Genomic DNA, 21,004 nt, shown 5'->3' on the forward strand with positions numbered 1-21,004 from the left:
ATCAACAAAAATACAAAAACATAACAAAAACGACTCAAATGGATTGAATGCTGTGAGCAGCGATGAATGATAATCAAGTTTGGATGACCAAAACCCATTTGTTGAAATTCATCAGGAGGATGAGCCCAGGAATTCCAAGCGACATGGCTGACTTCCTGTTCAGAAATCTGTAGGAAGCGGCCATTTTCCAAGACGATTTCTTTGAAAAAAGTATCAGAAAGTGGAAGAGAAGATTGTTCACTCTAAAAACAGTTGGGTCAAAAGTAACCCAATTATGGATCAAAAATGGACCAGTCCACTTTATGTGTCAATTTGATCCAACTTTCTGGGTTGTTTTATACAAAATGAATGTTGGATCTGACTAATATTTATGAGTTGTTTTAACACCAATTTCTTGACTCAAAATTGGGTCAAATTGACCCAACTAGAGGATCAGCCCATTTTGGACCCATATTTGGGTTATTTTTGACCCAAATGTTTTTAGAGTGTTGTTTTTTTTTTTTTTTTTTAACTTTATTTACTTTAATGAGGATGAATGTCTTGCTATTTTAATTTCTTTTCATCTTTGCATATCGTTAACTGCCCAAGTCCGTTTTTAACAAGTTGTCACAATGTCAATAAAAAAAATACCAAGGTCATGGTAGTCCGTTAAATCTGAATTGAGCCAACTGGGCTCCAGATGTTTGGTTTCTTGAGACTTTTTTTGTGGGTCTACTCATGACAGATGTGCCTACCAAACTAAGTGAAACTGGCTTCAGGATTTGAATGATCACAGAAGTGCTACTGAGTCGACAAGTTTGTTTGCTTCAAACAAAGATGGTGGGCTTTCTGTGCCATTTCAGGCGCGGCTTCTCGAGACTTTTGTGGTTCTACTCATCAAAGCATGTCTAGCAAAATTCCACGCTGCAAAGTGAAAGTGGCTTCAAGGGCTGAATTTTCCAATCACCATTTGTTGCGAACTGCTCGTGGTTGGCAGCGATGAGACAATAGCAATTGATTGAATTTGAATTTGGACAAAAATGGCTGCAGAATGTTTGACTTGTCCGACGTGTCGTGTCCACGTTGATTTTTTTTGTGGCGCCGGCGCTGATGTCGTGTTTGTTGTCTTGCGAGTTTCCGTGCTTGCTGTTGATGGCGATGCACACATCCTGATGACGTGCAGATCAGGTCGACGCAGACGAATTATTAATAGTAGAAGCGGAAAGATCAAGTGACATCAATTATTTACGCCGTTTGCCCGTCTGGACCGCGTTTGTCTTGTTGGGCCACCAGCTCAAGATGCCGACGTGTCCGGTTTGGCTCGCCACGGCATTACGGTGTCGAGATGCTACATTGAAACCCTAACCCCGACTTGAAACAACTTGAACCCAGGTTAAAACCCGAATTTGAAAACTTAACCCTGTCAGGAAATCCGACTATGTAACCCTAACCTTGCCCTCCAACCCCAACTTGAAAACCTAAAAACCTTATCGCTGTTTTGAAACCCTAAGTCCAAAAACCTATATCTGCCCTAAAACAAAAATTCTAAATCTTACTTCGGTCTTAAAACCCTACTTTCAAGCCTTAATCCTGTCTTGAAACAATCATTTCAAATCATAGTCATACTTTAAAACTCGAATCCACACTTGAAGCTTTAAAACACAACATCACATCTACATACAAACATAACCTTGATTTTAAACCGCAATTTGAAACCTGCCTTTGACTTCTTCTTGAAACACAAATTTGAAACCACAATCCTGTATCAAAACCTTATTTCAAGTAGTAGTAGTACTTTGAAGCACTAAACTAAACTAAACTTTCTCGAAACCCTACTTTTAAAATGAGTTGCAGTAGGTTAGAGTAGTTTGAAACACTAACCTTGACTTGTAACCCGAACCTAACTTTGAACCGCTAATTTTGCTTTCCAAACCTAACCTTGAAATCCGAGACCTGTTTTGAAAGCAAAATTTGAAACCCTGCCTTGAACCCAAACCAGAGCTTAAAACTCAAAGGCGGCTTTAACGGAATATTTGATACCACTTTTTTTTTCAGACCGATACCAGTATGAGTATTCACAGATACAGAGTATCGATGCATAAACTAAGACCAGCATATGCCCGATACTCAGCCATCTCTACTTAAACCTCTACATTGAAACCCTAACCTCTTCTTCAAAGCCTACATTGGAACTTTCATCCTGGAGTAAAAAACCCATTTGGAACCCTAACCCTTGGTGGAAAAGCGGCACAGGTGTCTTTCGTCGTCAGCAGGTTATGGAAGTCAAGTGTGGTTAAAATGAGTGACACGGCGTCAGCTGGCGGATGCTGATGATGGCGTACCGTCCCCCCCCACCCCCTCCTACCCCCCAGGAGCTGAGTGTCAACGAGCAAAAGGGAGGGGGCGCCATTGGAAGTCTTCAATATGTTAATGAGGACACTTGAGTGATGGCGAGCGACAGGAGGCCGCCGACTCAAAGTCACGTTGGCCTCCGCCAGGGAAAATACAACTTGACGTCTAAGCGGGTCTTTTTTTTTCTTTTCTTTTTTTTTACTCTTACTTGTAATGTTCGTGTGATGTTGAAAGACTCTACGGAGGCAGCGAGTCAAACGTTTCCACTTAAGAGGAGAAAAAGACGCCGCTTGTTAAGACATTTTCTTTCATATAGCGCGCGCGGCTCTCGGGGGGCTTTGATTCGTCGCCGGCTTTGTAGCGAGCGCGGGAAGCCGCAGCCGAGCATGTAACAGGTGGGAAGCGCCGGAGCCGCCTTCCTGCTTCCTTCTCTCGTCGCCGCGCTCGCATTCAGCATTTGCATCGTCGTTGCAACCGAGGTCAAAGGTGCTAAACGCTCCCTCAGGTTACAACATTCAGCGTTGTAGAAAGTAACTACACACACGTTAATGGCTAAACCTCTGGCAACAAAAGTGAGTACACCCCTGAGTGAAAATGTCCAAATGAGTCACTGTATTAACCTTGGCTACTTAAAAACTCCACTTTGGGTTTGAAACATGTATTTAAATATTAGTCCTCATTTGAAAGCATAATCCTGTGTTAAAGCCTTAACTCTGTCTAAACTCAAGACAACAAAAGTGAGTACACCTCTAAGATAAAATGTCCAAAAGGGGCACTGCGCTAACCCTAGATCATTAAATACCCGAACTCTGGCTTGAAACTCAAATTTAAATCTGCACTTTTTACATGCGCATTTGAAACACAATTCCTGTTTTGAAACCCTAATTTGATCTTTTAACATTGATTTGAAACCCCAACCTTGGCATGAAACCCTAAACATCGTCTTAACCATACTGTAGTCCTGGCTTGAAACCTCAAGACTTTAATCTTTATCTGAAACTCTAATTTAAAACCTCAACTCAACTCATGAGAAACAAAAACAAAAAAACGATACCCACCTGAAACCTTAATTTGAAAACCGAACATGGGCTTGAAACACTAATAAGAACCCGGAACCCGAGTTTGAAACGCTAATATATGGAATATATTTTCTGTCCCCTCAATAATAATTCAATAATTCACAGCAAAACAACAGGTGGCGCTATAACCCCCGACTGTAAGCAGATTTGAGCCAATCACGCAAACGTTTTCTTTTTCCCCCTTCAGACGAACGTCCATTGTTGAAAGCGAGCATGGACGTCGCCGCGGGCGAGTGTCGACATTTCGAAAAGGGCCTCAAGGCCAACACGTGAACGGACGACAGCCGCCGGTCAAATGTCACCGTCAACGTTGGATGCGCTGGCAAATATGACACGTGTGCCGCGCGCGACCTCTCACATCCACGCACAATCCAAAGTATCTCAAAATGAACTCAGATTTCATATGACGGGATTTCAAAATAAAAAGCGGGCCAAAGTGAGCAGCGGCTGCGATGGCGTGACCTCACAAGGTGAGGCGGCGCCACCGCCCGCCCGCCCCCACCCGGCCGGCCAGCGCCCTTTTTAACGCGGATATTTTTTTTCCCCCTCGTCCGTCTCCTGTGCACTATGAATAAATTGCGGCTGTCCGGACATGAAAATGTCAAATACCTAAAATACACCGAGGCTAAATAGCATATTAATTTTTAATGCCCGCTCATCCTATGCTGCTATTCTCATATCAGGCTCGTCTGCCGACAGCTGTTGCCGACGACGCCCGCCCGGAATTTATCATCCGTCGCGTCGGAGGGGAATGACGAGGGGCGGCGCGCGGCCACGACAACCGTGGAGGGAGGCGCCACCTTTTCACACACTGCAAAAACTCGACCCCCCCCCCCCACCCAAAAAAAAAGTCATGGCATAGAGAATATGCGAGTTCGTTCAAGCAAAATTAGACAAAGGAAATAACCCACTTGAAGCCCTAACCCTTGCTTGATACCCTACCTCGCTAATTACGCTCATTTCAACCCTGAACTATATCTTGAATTCGTAATTTGAAACTCCCCCCCTTGACCTTTAAACCCTCATTTGAAAGCCAAACTCTGTCTTGAATTCCTAACACGTAATTCTATACCTTTTAGTAAGACTCTTATTTGAAATCATAATCCTTTCATAGCCGTAATTTGAAACCCTAATCAGTTTAAAACCCTAATGTGAAACCCAAACTCTTGTTTTAAACCTTACTTTGAAGCACTAATTCAACTCTTAAAACCCTCATTTGAAACCCTGAACCTTATTTCAAACCTTAACGCTGTCTTGAAAACCTAATGTGGAATCATAACCCTTGCTTTGAAACCCCAATTCTTGTTTGAAACCTTTGCTTGGAACCCGAACCCTGCCATCACTTCATAAAACTTTAACCCTTGTTTGAAACCCGACTTTAAAACCATAATCCTTAAATCCCAACCCAGGCTTGAACCCGAATTTAACCTCAACTCATTTGAAACCCAGATTTGAAACCTTAATCCTTTGTCGAAACCCGAACCCAGGCTCAACACCCTAATTCAAAACTCGAACCTTGTTATGAAATCCTACTTTAAATCCCAAACCTAATACTAATCCTTATCCCAAACTGTAACTATAGATTGAAGCCCTCATTTGAAAGCATACATTGTTTGAAATTCTTGTTTTACAACCTTAACCCTTGTTCAAAACCCTACTTTCTAACCTTAATCATTGTTTGAAACAAAGGCTCAAAACCCCGAATCATAATCTGGTTTTAACCAAGCCTTAAATGGAAACCTTCATCTTGTTTGAAACCCTACTTGAAAACCCTTGTCTAGACTTCGAATTTGTGACCCTGATCCTTATTTCAAACCCTACCTCTGACTCCAAACCCTAATTAGAAAGTCAGCTTGAAATGCACGCGTGCTAAGCAAAACGTGGTCAAATAGATTTGCTGCATTTCTTCTTCTTTGGATTTGACTTTCGGCATTTCGAGCACCTGCGCCTCGCCACGCCTTTGATATACGATTCAATTAGACTAATGCCAAACATAAATTGCTCAACAATCCCCCCCCCCCCCCACCACCCTCCCTCGCCACTCACGCACGCACGCACGGTGGTGACATTGACGGCGGAGGTAGTGACATTGGCGCGCGGAGGCGGCACGGCGGAATGCCACCCGAGTGTGTTTTAGGCGGCATGTGGCGGATGATTATGGCAGATTATCACAATCCAGATTGTTACAAGTTGAGTGTGTGCGTGCGTGCGCGTGTCTGCGCTTAAAGACACAACAACGCCTTTGGGGATAAGTCGAACTGGCGAGTGAGTGATGAACAGTTGGCGTGTGTGCACGAGATGTTCTTTATCATCACACGGCGAGCATCGTAACATTTTATGAACGGCGCAAAGGGAAAAAAGAATCTTTGAATAGTAATCGATTACTGTACTTGACTACTTCTTTAAGTGCACAACATGAAAAGAAATTAAACAAAAAGTAAGCATAGGTAAGAAAGGCAAAGCAAAAGTTTGATACAAAAGTCAAATAAATTACTATATAACAAAATTAACAAAATGCCTGAAGAAAAAGAAAGAGAAACCACTTAAAAAGTGGGAAATTATTCTTCTGCTTGTTGACACATTTCACCAATCAAATGTCAAATAATAAGAAAAAAAAGTGCAAAATAAAGTAAAATATTAGAAACATATATACAGACTTTTTTTTTTTAAGTCAATATCAATTCCGAAATTTGGCAAAATAAAATCTGATAACCGATTAATCGGCCAATTATCTAAAAATGATAAACATAGTGAATAATATTATAATATCTTTTTTGGTCCCATAATGTGAAATACAAGCAGAAAAGGAGACTGTTGCCGTTCAGCAATTGTTGAACTTTTTCAAAACAAACGGATGAATTGAACTTTAGAACACAATAAAATTTCAAAGGATAGAAAAAATTGATATATTCAAAAAAAGGAAGAAAAATGTAAACGTGTTCAAAAGATAATCAAAATGATGTGTTTAATTTGATAAATATTTATTTTAAAAATAAAAAATATTAAAATAATTGAGTGAAACAATGCATGTTGACACTTGAAGTGCCAATTTGTGTTAAAAAAAAACAAAAAAACAAATCATAAAAACATGAATAAATTCCCAAATATTGACTGAAGATTCTCTCATAGTCCAATCTTTTGACATTGGTGATATTTTGGGTTTGTTTTTTCATGTTGTTATTAGAGCTGACTGCCTGGCGGCACCCTCAAACACGACATCACTCATGCCACACTCTGGCTTTCTGATTTAGCCCATTTGGCAAACTACATTGCAGCTTTGCTTACCTTAGCACACCAACAGCATACTGGAGTGAACCTCGGTGTTGGATCGAGCCGCCTGTGGCTGGCACTGCTGGCGGGAACGCCACCTGAACAGACAGCAGAGGCCATCATTAGCCAACGGAGGTGTGGTGGGAACACGGACAGTTCATACGGCAACACGGTTCTAGAAAAACACAGCGGAACCTCGATTTTCATGATCCATTTTTCGATGATTTAAAAAAAATATTGCTTTGGATTTCGTATGATTCGGGTTTTGTGAGATTTTCAAAGTCCCACATGAACACTCCATGAAAATTCAATTGAAGTCTTGCACTTTTTTGCGATCGCCCCCGTGACCTTTCAAAAGACCAACGGCGCGTTTCTCTGCATGACCTGTGAGAATGTGGTGGATACATAAAACTGCTTCACGATCCTTCCCACATTAAATAAAATATACATTCATACCATGTATCGCACTTTTCAAGATAAATCCCATGACCGCCACTTTCTTTGATTTAATCGACTGGTAAATGTAAAATCCATTCAGTCCAATTCATTGCCTCAAACCTTGTAGCGGTCATCAAATTTCAGGGTGAAGGGATGACATTTAGCGTATTTCTATTGCTGTCAAATGTCAAAAGGGGTCAAATTTGACCCTGACGGTACAGATGAAATCAAATCGTGCGCCCGGAGGCGCGTTCTGGAAATCCATCCCTTCCCGGCGGGCAAACGCGAGGCCACCACGCTGAAGCTAAATACTGCGCGCCACTCGGGGATCTTTCATTTTCCCGCGGTCGATAGCGGCTTCTATTTATCGGCGCGCTCTCGCCAGCTGCCACCTCTGACAAGCGCCACTTCATCCTCACGCTCCTTATCATCGCCGTCATCCGATTCCTCCGTGCTTTCTCCTCCACCTGGATGGACCGCATCCCACCATGAAAATCTCTCCACCCAAAAACAGCATTATGACACTCAAAACCTCGGATTCACAGTTGGAAAGTTTGGTAGTGGAAAAAAAAAAAGAGCCCCAAAGCCAGTTAGTTGAAAGGCTTCTGCTTCACGAGCTGAAGTTCCAAGTTAAGTCCAATTCGACACAGGTCTGCCATTTTGGCTCCAAGCAGCCATTTTAGGATCCTTTTTTTCAATGTTAGGTGTTTTGCAAGTCCAGGTCTCGAAGCCAAGTCCCGTTAGCGACATGATATTTGATAGGCATGCCTATCATAACTAGAGCCGCCACAAAAATGAAGGAACCACGTCCAGAATGACACCGATTGTCGTCCATTTTGATTACAAGTGGCCAACATGAAATTTGGTACAGACTTAAGAAACCGTAAGCAAAAAGACACACAAGGACGACTATTTTGGTTTCAAACAACCAATAACTCATTCACTGGCAGCCATTTTCACTGAAGCAACCCCCTTCGCTTGCAGAATATTGTGTTCTATTGCTATAAAAACATGGAACCCAGCAAAAGAAAGATTAGAGTCGGAGTCTTTCATCGGGAAAAAAGTGTATTTTTGTTTGTTTCCCTTTTGAAGCAATTAGCATTAGAATATAGCGAAGTTTCATCTTCAATCACAAATCTGTTTAAAACACTGGGCAAAAGAGCTTTTTGCCACTCGACCCTGGTTGATCTCTTCTACTCTATCGCCACCTGCTGGCAGTTTTTGTAATCGCTACCATTGCTTCACCCGTTCTCTGCAATTTAGAGGCGGCATCAAAGCCTTCTGTATGCTCTAGCATAATAAAAAAAAAAACATTAAAAAACTTATAAATACATCTTTAGGACACCTAAAACATTTAAAATACAACATATTTTATTTATATATATATATCATATATTTTATATATAGTTTTAGGGGAGAAAATAAGTTAATAGGGCATTTTTGACCAGGTACGGCATTTTGAAAAATCATCTCTGAATAGAAGCACCAGTTAGCAACATGCTATTTGCTAGACACGTCTAGCATGAGGAGATGCGGATAAAAGTTCAAGAATCCATGGCTGAAAAAACACAGCACGTCCAGCATTTTGCTTGAAAGCGGCCATTTTAGGATCATTTGTCCATTTCCAGGCATTCCGAAGAGGCATTTTGTACACTTGCCACCAAACTTGGACCTTGCTTTACTCAACAGACGGACGGGCAAAGCTATTATGACGTTTTTCGTCATCGTTATTGAGTTGGTTGGTGGAGCATCGCTTGATGACACCCGCTCGCGTCTCCCGGCATTTTTTTTTGAAAATCCAGCCTTGTAACCAAGTAGCCCAGCTTGACTTAGCAACATGAAATTTACAGATGATGACGAAACCGCCACGTACAATATATGAGACTCATGTAGATTGGAATGTTTCCATGTGATGATTTTAATGCCACATCAAATTTTAAGGCCACATTTGTCGCAACAGTTGAGGAGTCCTCAAAAGACAAAACGGCGACAAACCAAAGCGGCGCCGCTAAATGTGTTTGAAATAAGCAAAACATGCGAGCGTGGGAGGCGTTTAGGGGTTAAAATGAATGTCTGTCTAATCATCTGCACAACAATATTTGCTGTGAGGCATTCTAAATAGATTATCGCTGGTCCATCTGTGTCATCATTGATTTATAAGGCATTAAGCTGCTCGGGGAGGAGACCGGGCTCCGTTTTTTAAAGGGGCTCCTCTCCGCCGTGGGCTTGGGGGGGTAAGGGGGGGGGGGCTCACCTCCCCTTTAACGCAGGGAGGAAGAGGAAATAGGACGGGAAAAAGGGAATCCAAAAATGTTCGGCATCTCTTTTTGTTTGGCAATACAAAAGAGGCTGGGAGGAGGGGAGGAAGTACAGGAGGAGGAAACGCACGCACACACACACACACACACAGGAAGATAGAAAAAAAGAAAAAAAACAAGGGCCATGATTAACATATGAATGCTATATGCAAATGGCGGGGAGAGAGCAGATGTTGGTGCATTTAATTGACCTATATGTGAATTGGATCCAAACCTTTCAGTGTGCTTGCTGGGGCCCGCCGAGTGCAGTTTGGACGCTTTGGCGTTCTAGTGGCACGCCAGCGCGCCAGCACGCCACTCGCCGCCACCATTTACACGCCACACCGCCAGTAAAAATCAAAGTACGCTCAAAACTATCACGGCAAAAAAATCTCGATATTGTCAAGAAAGGACTCAAAAATGAGCGATAGTGAAAATGGGCAAAAATTTGCAAATTGTATTTAAAAAAAAATGAAGAACTGAGAAAAATGAGTCATCAGATGAACAAATTGGTCACAAAATGGGTGAAAACTTCAAATTGGTGGAAAATGTGTCCACAAAGGAAAAGTTGAGTGAAAATGACCACAAAAAAGCCGTGAAAATTTGTCACAGAATACATCTTTGGCCCAAAAATTTATGAAAACTGCCAAACTTAAAAATTCAAAATGAGTGAAATTTGACGGGAAAATTATAATGAAAACAATTGAATGATAAAATCTGTGAAAATGTACAAAAAAAATGTCCAAAATGAGTCGAAATGTTCACCACTTTCCTAAAAAATTGAAAATAATAAACGTCATCCGGTTTGAGTAGGTTGAAGGTGACATGACTGCCGTTAAAAGCACAGACGTTATTTTCACATCTCTTCGTCCTCCTCGCCTGCATCCCCCCAACACACACACACACACACACACACATACGTGCACGCACACACACATTTCTTGGCAATGTCATTAAATTGTATTAAATTGCCTTTTGTCCGGGGGGCACGGACCACCTGATATTTGATAACACACGAAGGCCTTGGTGTAGCAGCCACTGAGCTGAGACCGTCCGACCAACAACACGCGCGTGTGTGTGCGCGTGTTAAAGAAGCTGGTGAAAGGCGGCACAGCGAGGCGCACGTGGCTCCCTAACAAGTGGAACACACACTAATAGAAACATAGCTCATAAATTACAAGCCTTCACGCCGGCTGCCGAGATGAAATTTTATACGTGCTGCAAACGACTTCTACATGCTGTCAAATAAGGAGACAAAATGGGGGAGAATTGAGTCAAATTATCAATAAAAGAGAAGAAGTGAAAGGAGCGAAATGAGCGAAGGAGAAAAAGTGAACAAAATTTTTTGGGAAAAAAAGGAAGACAAATGGACACAAAAGTAGTGTGAATTAGGAAAACTGAGTGATAATCTGTCAACAAAAAACTGATAAATTAGTCAGGAAATTGATTTAAATGAATATAGGCTCCAGCACCCCCGCGACCCTAGTGAGGAAAAGCGGCCAAGAAAATGGATGGATGGATGGATGTTGATGAGTGAAAAATGTTATAAGAAATATGATACAGCACGTTCAAAATTATTAGCAAAATTAAAAAACTTGTGACGAAACAAATGAAAATCTGCCCAAAATGAGTGCCAATGGACAAAAAAGAATAAAATAAAATTAAAAACTAATAATTAATAAATAAACTAATTAAAAAAAAAGAAAACAAAATAAAAAAAGATAGACTGTAAATTAAGGGAGGGGGGTGAAAACATGAGGAAAACCTAGTAAAATATTGTATTTATTTATTTATTTTATTTATTCATTTTTTTACTCATTTTGCCAGAAAATTTCATTGATTTAAGGACAATTCTCAATTAGTGAAAATGTTTTGTGGAAAATAGAAAAACTGAATGAAAATAGTAAACTGGTACAGTGACATTTGTCGAAGAATAAAAACAATGTTGATTGCTATAAAATTACTAAACAAAAAAAAGTTAGACAATTTGTAAAAATTTGACATAAAAATGAGCAAAAACAGAGAAAAAACCTGAAAGTTTGACTATAAAAATTCCTCAAAGAATAAAAAAAAAAATCTCAATAGCTAGAAAATGAAGCAAAATGTCGGCTGTGGTGAAAGTTGACATCACGATGCGGCTCGCTAACAAGCGTGACACACACTAATAGAAACATAGCTCATAAATTACAAGCCTTCACACCGGCTGCCCAAGCTGACATTTTGTGTACGGGACAATCTTCCTATCGGTGGCGGGTGGGGGCGGGGGGGTCGCGGGGATGAGCCGTGGGACCGAGCTGCATCCTGCATTAGCATAAAAATTAACACTTAAATGCGGGCTTATTGTCAAGAGCAGCCTGCCGCACAACAATCAATTCCTCTTAGAAATCTGATTAGATGCCATGACGCTTATTATCCCGCTCGTGTCCGCCGGCCCCTCGCACACGCGCCCGCCATTACGCGGTCACTGCCGTTTGTTTACGAGCACGTCAGGAAAGACCGCTCGCCTTCATTTGCGTTGTTATAAGTAAAACAAGTCAAAAGCGCATGAACGCGTGTCCATCCCGTCATTCACGCGCTCGTGATGGCCTTTGTTGCCATGGTAACAATCACCCGTACGCAACATCAGGACCAAATCTCGCCCAAGGACACACAACTGACCCGGACCAAACTACCTTATAAAGGTGCCAAAGCGCTGTTGTGACTCACGCGTTGGGCTAGTAAACACACTGTTGGGTGTAGCCCAAAAGAGGCGGAGCTATAATGAACCCTTGTTCATCATGCGGGGTACAGCCCAGATAAACTGGAGAAGATCATAGAATATTTAAACACCACAATACTCAAGCAAAGCACATCATTTTGTCTAATCAAAGTCCATTAGCTTAATGCTAATATTATTCAAAGCGCCATATATGTGCTAACAGAGATTAGCCTCGATGTGATGTTATTTGGAAAACCTTCGAAAGTCTGCTCTTTTCGCACACGTGGAGCAGCCACAAATGCAAGCCGCGAAACGGCAATACGCTCAGCCTTTATACTCTTCTTGCTTGCTGCTCTTCTTCTACATTTCTTCCAGTAGAAGTCATCGCTGCCTGACATGTTGTGGCACAACATGGTACTGCAACTCTAAATTTGGACTCATCTGTATAGTGGAATCTCCGTATTTAGATGCCTTAATTTTCCTATGGTTTTGTTTTTGTATTTTTTTGGGGGGGTCAAAATTTTGTCCTTTTTTTGTTAGCTGGAACAAACAAACGTGACTTGGCCATTCATTTCCCATCAGTCGATGTTCGTTCATTCTGAGCATTTCAGAAGATCTTTTCAAAAGGCTTCAACAGCAAGTGTGTATTAACAACTAAAGCAAGGACTCTCCTGCTCTCCTCTGACACACTCAGGCTGAATGTTGCCTTCGTGTCAAAATTCAGACCTTCAAAATAAAAGTATTCGGTTCCACCACACTTGTGTGGTAATAATTTGTGTGAGGCTGCTAAATAAACAAGTCAACATACGGCCAAAGAAAATGTGCTGGAACTCTTAGGATAACCAAATGCTTTTATTTTGAAGGCCTGACTTTTGATAGGATGTCACGCCGATGATAAACCAACTTGACCGAGTTTTGCCGAGCAGACCGGAAGGCTTGTTGAGTAATTCGTCAAATCTGTTGAAGCAAGCTGTTGGCATTTATTTGCCTTTTTAGGTTCAAAACCTCCATTTCAGGTATTCTTAAGCAGAGCAAACAACACTTAAATCTCTTTTATGCGTGTAAACGGAATTTCTTTTCTGGGAGCGACAGAGTTGAATCCATCCAAAGTAGTCAAATGAGCGTTAAATGTGAGTGTTTAGATGTTTTCCTGGCTTTTATTTATCATCTGAAGATCTCTTAAAGTGTCGTCAAGTGGGCCGCCGCCGCCGCCGCCGCCGCCGCCAGTGCGTAAACATCAGAGTTGATCTCTCGAGGCCGCCACCATGAAAGCTTGTCAATAACGTTGGGTGGCTTACGTTAGATAGTAAGATAAGATACAACATGATTCCAAATGCTGCGATGCGGCACAGTAAGATACAACATGATGTGATACAATACAAGATAAGTACAACCGGGTGCTTTACAGGTAAAGTACAGTACCATAAGATATACAATGCGAAATGACTTACGGTCATGGTACCGTATAAAAACAAAAGACACGGCTGACGTGCCAAAAGTAAATTGTTCAATACTTGAACGTACTGAGAGCCGATTACAAAGTTATAAATTAGTCTAAATTGGTTTGATGTTACTGATTTGTTATTTATTTGAATATAATTACCGAGAGAGCCGTACCGCATGATATCGAATCGTAATCACACTGATATATGTATATATATATATATATATAGTACAGTTCATTTTAAAGTGGAATGACTTTTTTTTTTTTTTACATATACATTCTGTTTATAGTTAGCTGGAACACATATTGGTTTTATTCATCTTAAGTCGTGTTCCTCCCCTTTGAGCGTATAAACACGAGCAAGCGTCCATCTCTCGGAGGGGCTGAAATATTTGTCAATAACGCTGTCTTGTTGGGTGGTTTTTTGCCGAGACCCTCCTTGTTTACACAAACGACGCTTCATCGCATCCAGATGTTCCGATGCCGCTTTGCTGATGTATACAAACACCCCAAAAGTCCTCGTCAAGACATTCCAACGGCTTCGTTTCCCTTGACATGAACTTCTTATAGCGCAAGTAAACGGAGCCGCGATGACCGTCAAGGAACAGATTCAACGTGATTGTGAAGTTCTTCTCAGGTGCAGTTCTGCTGCGGCGCCATCAGGTGTTCAAACAGAGCGGCTCACGGAATGTCTTGATGTCTTGAGTGGATAACAACGGCCCCCGCTACGCTAAAACTATTTCAACCCCAGCCCCCCTTGCCGTCCTTCCTCCTCTGCCGCCTCCATTCTTATGTTAACAGAGTGAAAGCGTTGCGGGGGCCACCCAGCAGCAACTTAACTCAAATAATCCCCCCCCCCCCTCCCCACACACACACACACACGAAGGCTGAAGCTGAAGTAGACACAGCGGAGGGTGAGCGAGGTCACCAGCGTGCCTTTAAAGCATATTACTTTCAGACAAGACTTTGAAGAATAATAAACGCGGCGCTTAACGGGGGCTCTCTTCTCTCGCCGTGAATCGGGAGCGGCGGCGGGAAATATCGGTGAAAAGCAAACACGGCATCTGTGTTGACTTTTTTGTGTGTGTGTGTGTTTTTTGCCTTATCTTCGTCATGTTTATACAGTAATCGCCTGCTATATCGCGGCCCCACAGTATTTTCCGTTATTTATTTATTTATTTTCAGGTTGAACTACGTTTGCAATGTGTTTCCCGCTGGCAACAAAAGTGAGCACACCCTCCTGGGTGAAAATGGTGACCAAACAAAAACAATGACACTTCAGGTACAATTTGGATTATAATGTCTTGAATTTGCATATTTTAGCATAACTTTGTTGTATCATATTGTACATTTTCCTATTGCATCATCATGCTATGGCTTACCCAACTTACATTCTATCATACCTTAATTATATTAAATGCATATAATGTATGCATATTCAGTCGTGATACGTATTAAAATTGCATATCTTAACGTACCTCACTTTATCGTATCAGAACTTACTGCACATGGCATCGTCATGTCAACCGTATCGTATTGTATCTCATAATATCTTATCTTAGACCTCTTAAATAATATAGATAATATCTTATATCACATTATATAATGCCTTGTGTTTTCTGTTCGTCATGTCAGCCATGTCTTGCCGAGTCTTATTTTACAGTATTGTACCAAACTTTGCCGCACTGTATGGTATGCTAGTGTTATTGCATTGTATCAGATATCTTACATACGTATATATTAATAGCAAACTATATATATATATATATATATATATATAAAATGTCCCATTTCATATGTTAGCATGCCTTAGCATACCTTACCGTTTCAGATCAGACCTTATCATATTGCATTACAACCTGTGTATTTATCTCTAATATCTTTTCTCTGGCATGTTTATATGCAGATTGGCTGTCATGTTTGCTCTCCAAACAGCACATGCGAGGTGTACGCCTTTAAAAAAATTTTTTTTTTTTACATCTTTAAATCCCTTGGAACGGGTGATTGCGGCGGTGGTGAAGAAAAGAGGGTCATATTTTATTCTGGTTTATTTGAACGGGTCTTGGTAATTAACGCAGCATGTCCTGTATCTGGCCAAGGGCCTGGAGTTAAACAAGTTTATTGTGAAATGTTTGCGTTCTCAGCGGCGGCGAGGCTGAGGAGCCCACACACGGAATATTATTTCATACTCTAGGGCGGGAGAAAGAAGCGGGGCTGGGGAGGACTTTGGAGCGCTTATTGTTTTTGATTACAATGGGAGTCTTTTTAAAATAGATCAGCAAGGACGTCTGAAGGTGTTTACACAAGCCCCCGATGTTCCAGATTAGCATTTCTTTTTTTTTTGTTTTTTTGGGTTGGGAGACGGCTTGCAATATGGACAAGCTAAACGGGCCTCTTTTGAAGGCTAACGCGTGCAGCTGCTACTCACAAACTGTTGCATTGTGGGACAGCGCAACTCTCATCCAAAACGTCATTTGAGGAAGACATGATGTGCACATTGCTACTTGCTAGCACATTAGAACGTAAATAAGAAATGCCAGAACTTAGACCTAAACACCAGTGTAAAGTCTGTAGTTAGGATATAAAAATGTTATAAATATTACAGTATAGTAGGCTAAAGAAAGATACTGCACAACCCTTTAAGATGATATGAGATAAAATGTGGTATACAAATGATAAAACATTGTACAGTATGATATGATATAGTTTTATAAGATAGAATAAGTTTAGTTAATAGGGTCCAACACAGAACGGTATGATAAGATATGGTACAGTACATTAAGGTACATTACGACACTGCATGACATGATATTTTCTTTCATGATGCCATGATAAGATACGGAAAGTAAGATCAGAGACGGTCAGGCAAGATGTGATACTGCATGATAAGTGAGAATAAGGTGTCATACCATAAGATATGATACTGTAAGATGAGAGAAGGTGCGGTCAGGAAAAGTGCAGCGCGGCACAAAAAGATCAAATAAAACGTGACACAGCACGATTAGGCACGATGTGGTGCGTATGATAACATAAGGTAAAGGCAAGACAAGTCCAGATACAAGAGAGCATGCTTACGGTATTTCAAACTCTAACATGATATTATGGGAGGGTTCAGTACGGCAAAATAAGATGCGGTACAACGAGTATGGTGTGATCGTTATGGACGTATAAACGCATAAATATTTACATATACAAATACACATTTGTATCATGGCATGAAAACACTGCAAAATAAAAAAATAAAATAAATAAATAAATAAATAATAAAAATAAAATAAGAAAAGTTAAGGTAAGTTATAGCACAACAGATTGGCATAAGAAAAGTTACAACAAAATATAGTCGGCTATGGTACAGTATAATTTGATATATCACGTATCAAATAACGACAGTATGACAAGCGACTACTGTAAATGATACCGTACAGTCAGATAACATATGGTGCCGTATTGTGCAATAAGATATGCATGGCTGTCTATCTATACTGTATATGTATTTTATAGCACACACAAATACACAAATACACACACACACACACACACTCAACAAGTAGCGGCCAAGCTCCATCGATCCACTTGACTCAAAGGCCCAAATCTCGACTGTACCATTTGAACCTTTTCAATATTTAATCACTGCACGCATACACACACGCAGACACACACTTTTACTACAGATGGCACTTATTCGTGTGTATGCGTGTGCGCATGTGTGCGTGCGTGACACATAAACGCCGTGTGGCGGCCGTCTTGCGCCCAGACTGTAGCCCGCTTCGACCTTGAGCGGCCATATTCATTACATCATTAAGTTACCTCTTCATTAACTTTTCATTGTTTATGAAGAAGAAGAAGAAGGAGAAGGGGGGCCGGGGGGGGGGGGGGGGGGGGGTGGGGTTAGGATAGAGAGGGGGTTTCATCAAAGGGACACTATCCTCTTCTTTGGTGTCCGCTAGCATGCTATTATGCTAGCTCACGATATAGTGTTTATCATGTTTTTAAGAGACAGGAGGGAAAAAAGACTAAAATGAAGCTAATGTATTAACAGACAGACAGCAAAGGCTAAAGCAGACCTAACAAAGAGCTAACAACCGGATTACAGAGGCCAAACTACAGTTAACCGCCTACCAGAGACTACCACACTGCTAAGGCACAGAATCTAAAACACTGTTAACAAAGGACTCCATATTGCTAACAAACTTATTACACTGCTACGGGACAGGAATCATACCACTTTGCTAACTAGCATAACCCAGTCTAAACCACTACTTAAATGCTAATGGACGCTATACCACACGGCTAAGGAACCCAGATCAGATGCTAAAAATTTGTTAGGGTTGCCACACAAGGCTAAGATGAGATAGCAGAGGCTAACATATAGCTAACATGGACAACCACATTGCTACGTGACACATAATGCTTCCACACTGCTCACAAACAGTGGTTACAACACTGCTATCATGCTAATAAAGACTGCAACAATGCTCAGGGACAAGTAGCAGTGGCTAAAATATGGCTAACAAACAAACAAAAAAAAAACTGGCAAACAAAGCGCAACATGCTAATACAGGGCCTGCACATTTTCAAAAAAGATAACACAGAGGCTAAAATACAGCTAACATGCTAGGAAAGGCTAAACCACAATACTTACAGAGGCTACCATATGAAAAAAATAAAACATAAAATAATGACTGCAGAGCAAGTTTGTACTTGATCACATTCATTTTTTTTTTTTTTTTTGCAAGTTATTTTTATGATGTTTGCACAGCGCTGAGGCTGAGCGGCGAAAGATCACGGAGCAATTAGCGAGCCCGACGCGTAAAGGCGGGGGAACAGAAAAAAAAAAAGTCTCAAGAGGCGTTAATAAAACAACTTTAAACATGCTGAGCAGGACATTTATGCAAATGTTAAAAAAAAAAAAAAAGGAGGGGGAAAATGCAATGTGTAATCAAATTGGGGCAAGGCAGATAAAGCATCTTTTTCCTCTGTGGGTGTTCTTTCTCTTCTTTCGCAAGCGAGAGGCCGCTAAGAACGCTGGAATTTGCATTTTTTTTTCCTGCTTTGCTGCGTCTTGTTTTCTGAAAACAAACACGTATGCACACTAGACGTAATAAACATGCCATTTGTTGCATTTGTTTGTTGGTTAGTAAGTTCATTTCTGTTTAGTTTTTAAAAAAAAAAACAATTTTATTCATTCTTTAGTTTCTTAATTCATTGAACTTCACGTGACAGTCAGTCGGACTTTTTCGAGGAATGTTCAGAAGTGGCGGAGGCTTGCATTGTGCTGACTGCTATTCTACTTGATGTAGCTGTTGCGGCTAAAACACAGCTAACATGCTAACACGGACTACCACACTGCTTGTGGACATACACAACAGAGCCTACCACACTGTTAACCCAACAATAGTATAGACTAAAAAAAAGCTAAAGTGCCAACAGCCTAATGCACCACAAATGGATAGATATAGAGGCTAAATCACAGCTAACATGCTAACAGTAGTTACCCTGTTTATACATACCGAGGCTATTACAGGCCAAACACGATGACAGTTTAGCCTAAAACAAAGCTAAAATGCTAAAAAAAAATTGCAAATGCTAAGACGCAGCTAACACGTTAACAGTGGCTAGCACACGCCGTTTCATTTGCTAATGAGGGAACAAAATGGCATTTTTACACATTATGTGACAACAGCTTTGTTTTCACGTAAAGGCTCACTTCCTGTTCCATTGGCTCATTAAGTTGGACGTATTATTTTTCATGTGTGTATTCAGCACATTGAGTAACATTGTCAAGTGTGGCGCACACACAAACACATATACGCACACACAGCTGCACTGCCATCATCGGCAGCGTGCGGGACGTTTGACAAAAGAGGTGGGCGGAGATCGCGCCAACGCAGATGTGTCGTCATCGGACTTGTGTGTGTGACGTGCGCGTGGAGGACGTATGTGTGTGTGTGTGTGTGTGTGTGTGTGACACGTGTGCGCGGGGGAGCGAGGGACCCGCTTGCCCCGGGGACGGTGTGTCACATAAGCTCCATCACAAGGCCGCTTTATTAGGCCTGGCATGGGTCAGACCCCTACTGTCGTCTTCAAATATGGCCGCCACCTGCTCGCCTTGCGCACACATGCGTGTGCACACACACATACTTAATCTGGTGTTTTGTGGTTAATTGCAACAAAAAGACAAAAATGTTCATTTCCCAGCAACCACAACCCGGAGCGGGGGGGCTCATTTCTTTCAAGCTTTTCTGAAATATGTACATGCGGACTTTTTAGTGCAGTCACTTGATTTCATGTAGTCCTTTAAAATCTATTATTGTTTAGTTTTGGATTATTTTTATATTATGTATTTTTTTTATTGAAATTTTATTTTAATGTTTTTAATTAATGTTTTAGTTTTTATTTTGCAATTATATTTGTTTCATTTCTATTAAATTAATTAATTATTATAATTATTATTATTTAGAAATTTATAAAATTGGACCGTAATATGTATTTTATTTTAATTCATCTAATCGTTTATTTATTTTTTATATAAATGTTATTTTCATTTCTGAAATTGTTGTAAATCATGTTTTATTTTTTTTTAAATCGATTACCTTTTTTTTTTATTGTAAATTTTGTTTCATTTGCATGTAGTTTACATTTTATGATTTTTTTTATATTATTGTGATGTATACACATGTAATATTTATATTTGTAATATAATTTTGTCTATTTTTTTTAGCTTATCATAATTTGTATTCCTATTTATTTTTAGTCAAACGATATTTTAATCTATTTTATTCATCATTTAATTTTATTCGATTTTTTATTTGTATTTAATTTGTATTACAATTTCAATTGTATTTCCATTTGACATGTTGTTAATTTTCTGCCAATTAAAATTTTCTTGCACAGTATTTTTGAAGTGATGCAAAACATGTACGTCGATGCCACTCTACCTTCACATTCCACATGTCTGCACCAAACACACACGTGCAAACACACACGCACACACACACGCACGCACACGCACACGCACACACACACACACACACACACGCACACACACGCACACACACACAGTCTTATTAATACAGTGGAACATCAAAATTCTCATGCCCTTGAAGTCAGAATTTTTGTGAAAAGCACAGTGTGCCTCCAAAGTTGTCAAGTCATACATGACGTTACACTCACTCTTTCCAAGAAAGAGCGATCCCGTTAAAAGCAAGGTTCAACAAAAAAAAACTGTCATTCAGAAAAGCAGAAATGTATAAAGAAAAGGGCCATCTAAATAATTAAGATGAATAGAGGCCTAAAGCAAAACTTTTCATTCCAAATTTGCATATAGGGGGTGGGGGGTGGGGGGGGGCTGTCCATTACTATAGTCAGCACTTTGGTTGGTTCATCAATGCAAAACTGGGGCCACTCCAACTACAAACATGGACACAACCATCCAAGTGATCTTCAA

The 21,004-nt window shown here is 40.6% G+C and overlaps 1 protein-coding gene across 3 annotated transcripts in view; it reads right to left on the reverse strand.

The window, feature by feature from the left end:
• znf536 (zinc finger protein 536) overlaps positions 1-21,004 on the reverse strand; it is a 252,049-nt gene that overhangs the window by 129,841 nt on the left and 101,204 nt on the right. For all 3 annotated transcript variants that reach the window (XM_077564276.1, XM_077564277.1, XM_077564278.1), the window contains one exon: positions 6,696-6,778. The gene's annotated coding sequence lies outside the window, so the exon portion shown is untranslated. The remainder of the gene's footprint in view (positions 1-6,695; positions 6,779-21,004) is intronic.

Source organism: Vanacampus margaritifer, chromosome 4 (genome assembly GCF_051991255.1).
Source record: "Vanacampus margaritifer isolate UIUO_Vmar chromosome 4, RoL_Vmar_1.0, whole genome shotgun sequence".
NCBI lineage: Eukaryota > Metazoa > Chordata > Actinopteri > Syngnathiformes > Syngnathidae > Vanacampus > Vanacampus margaritifer.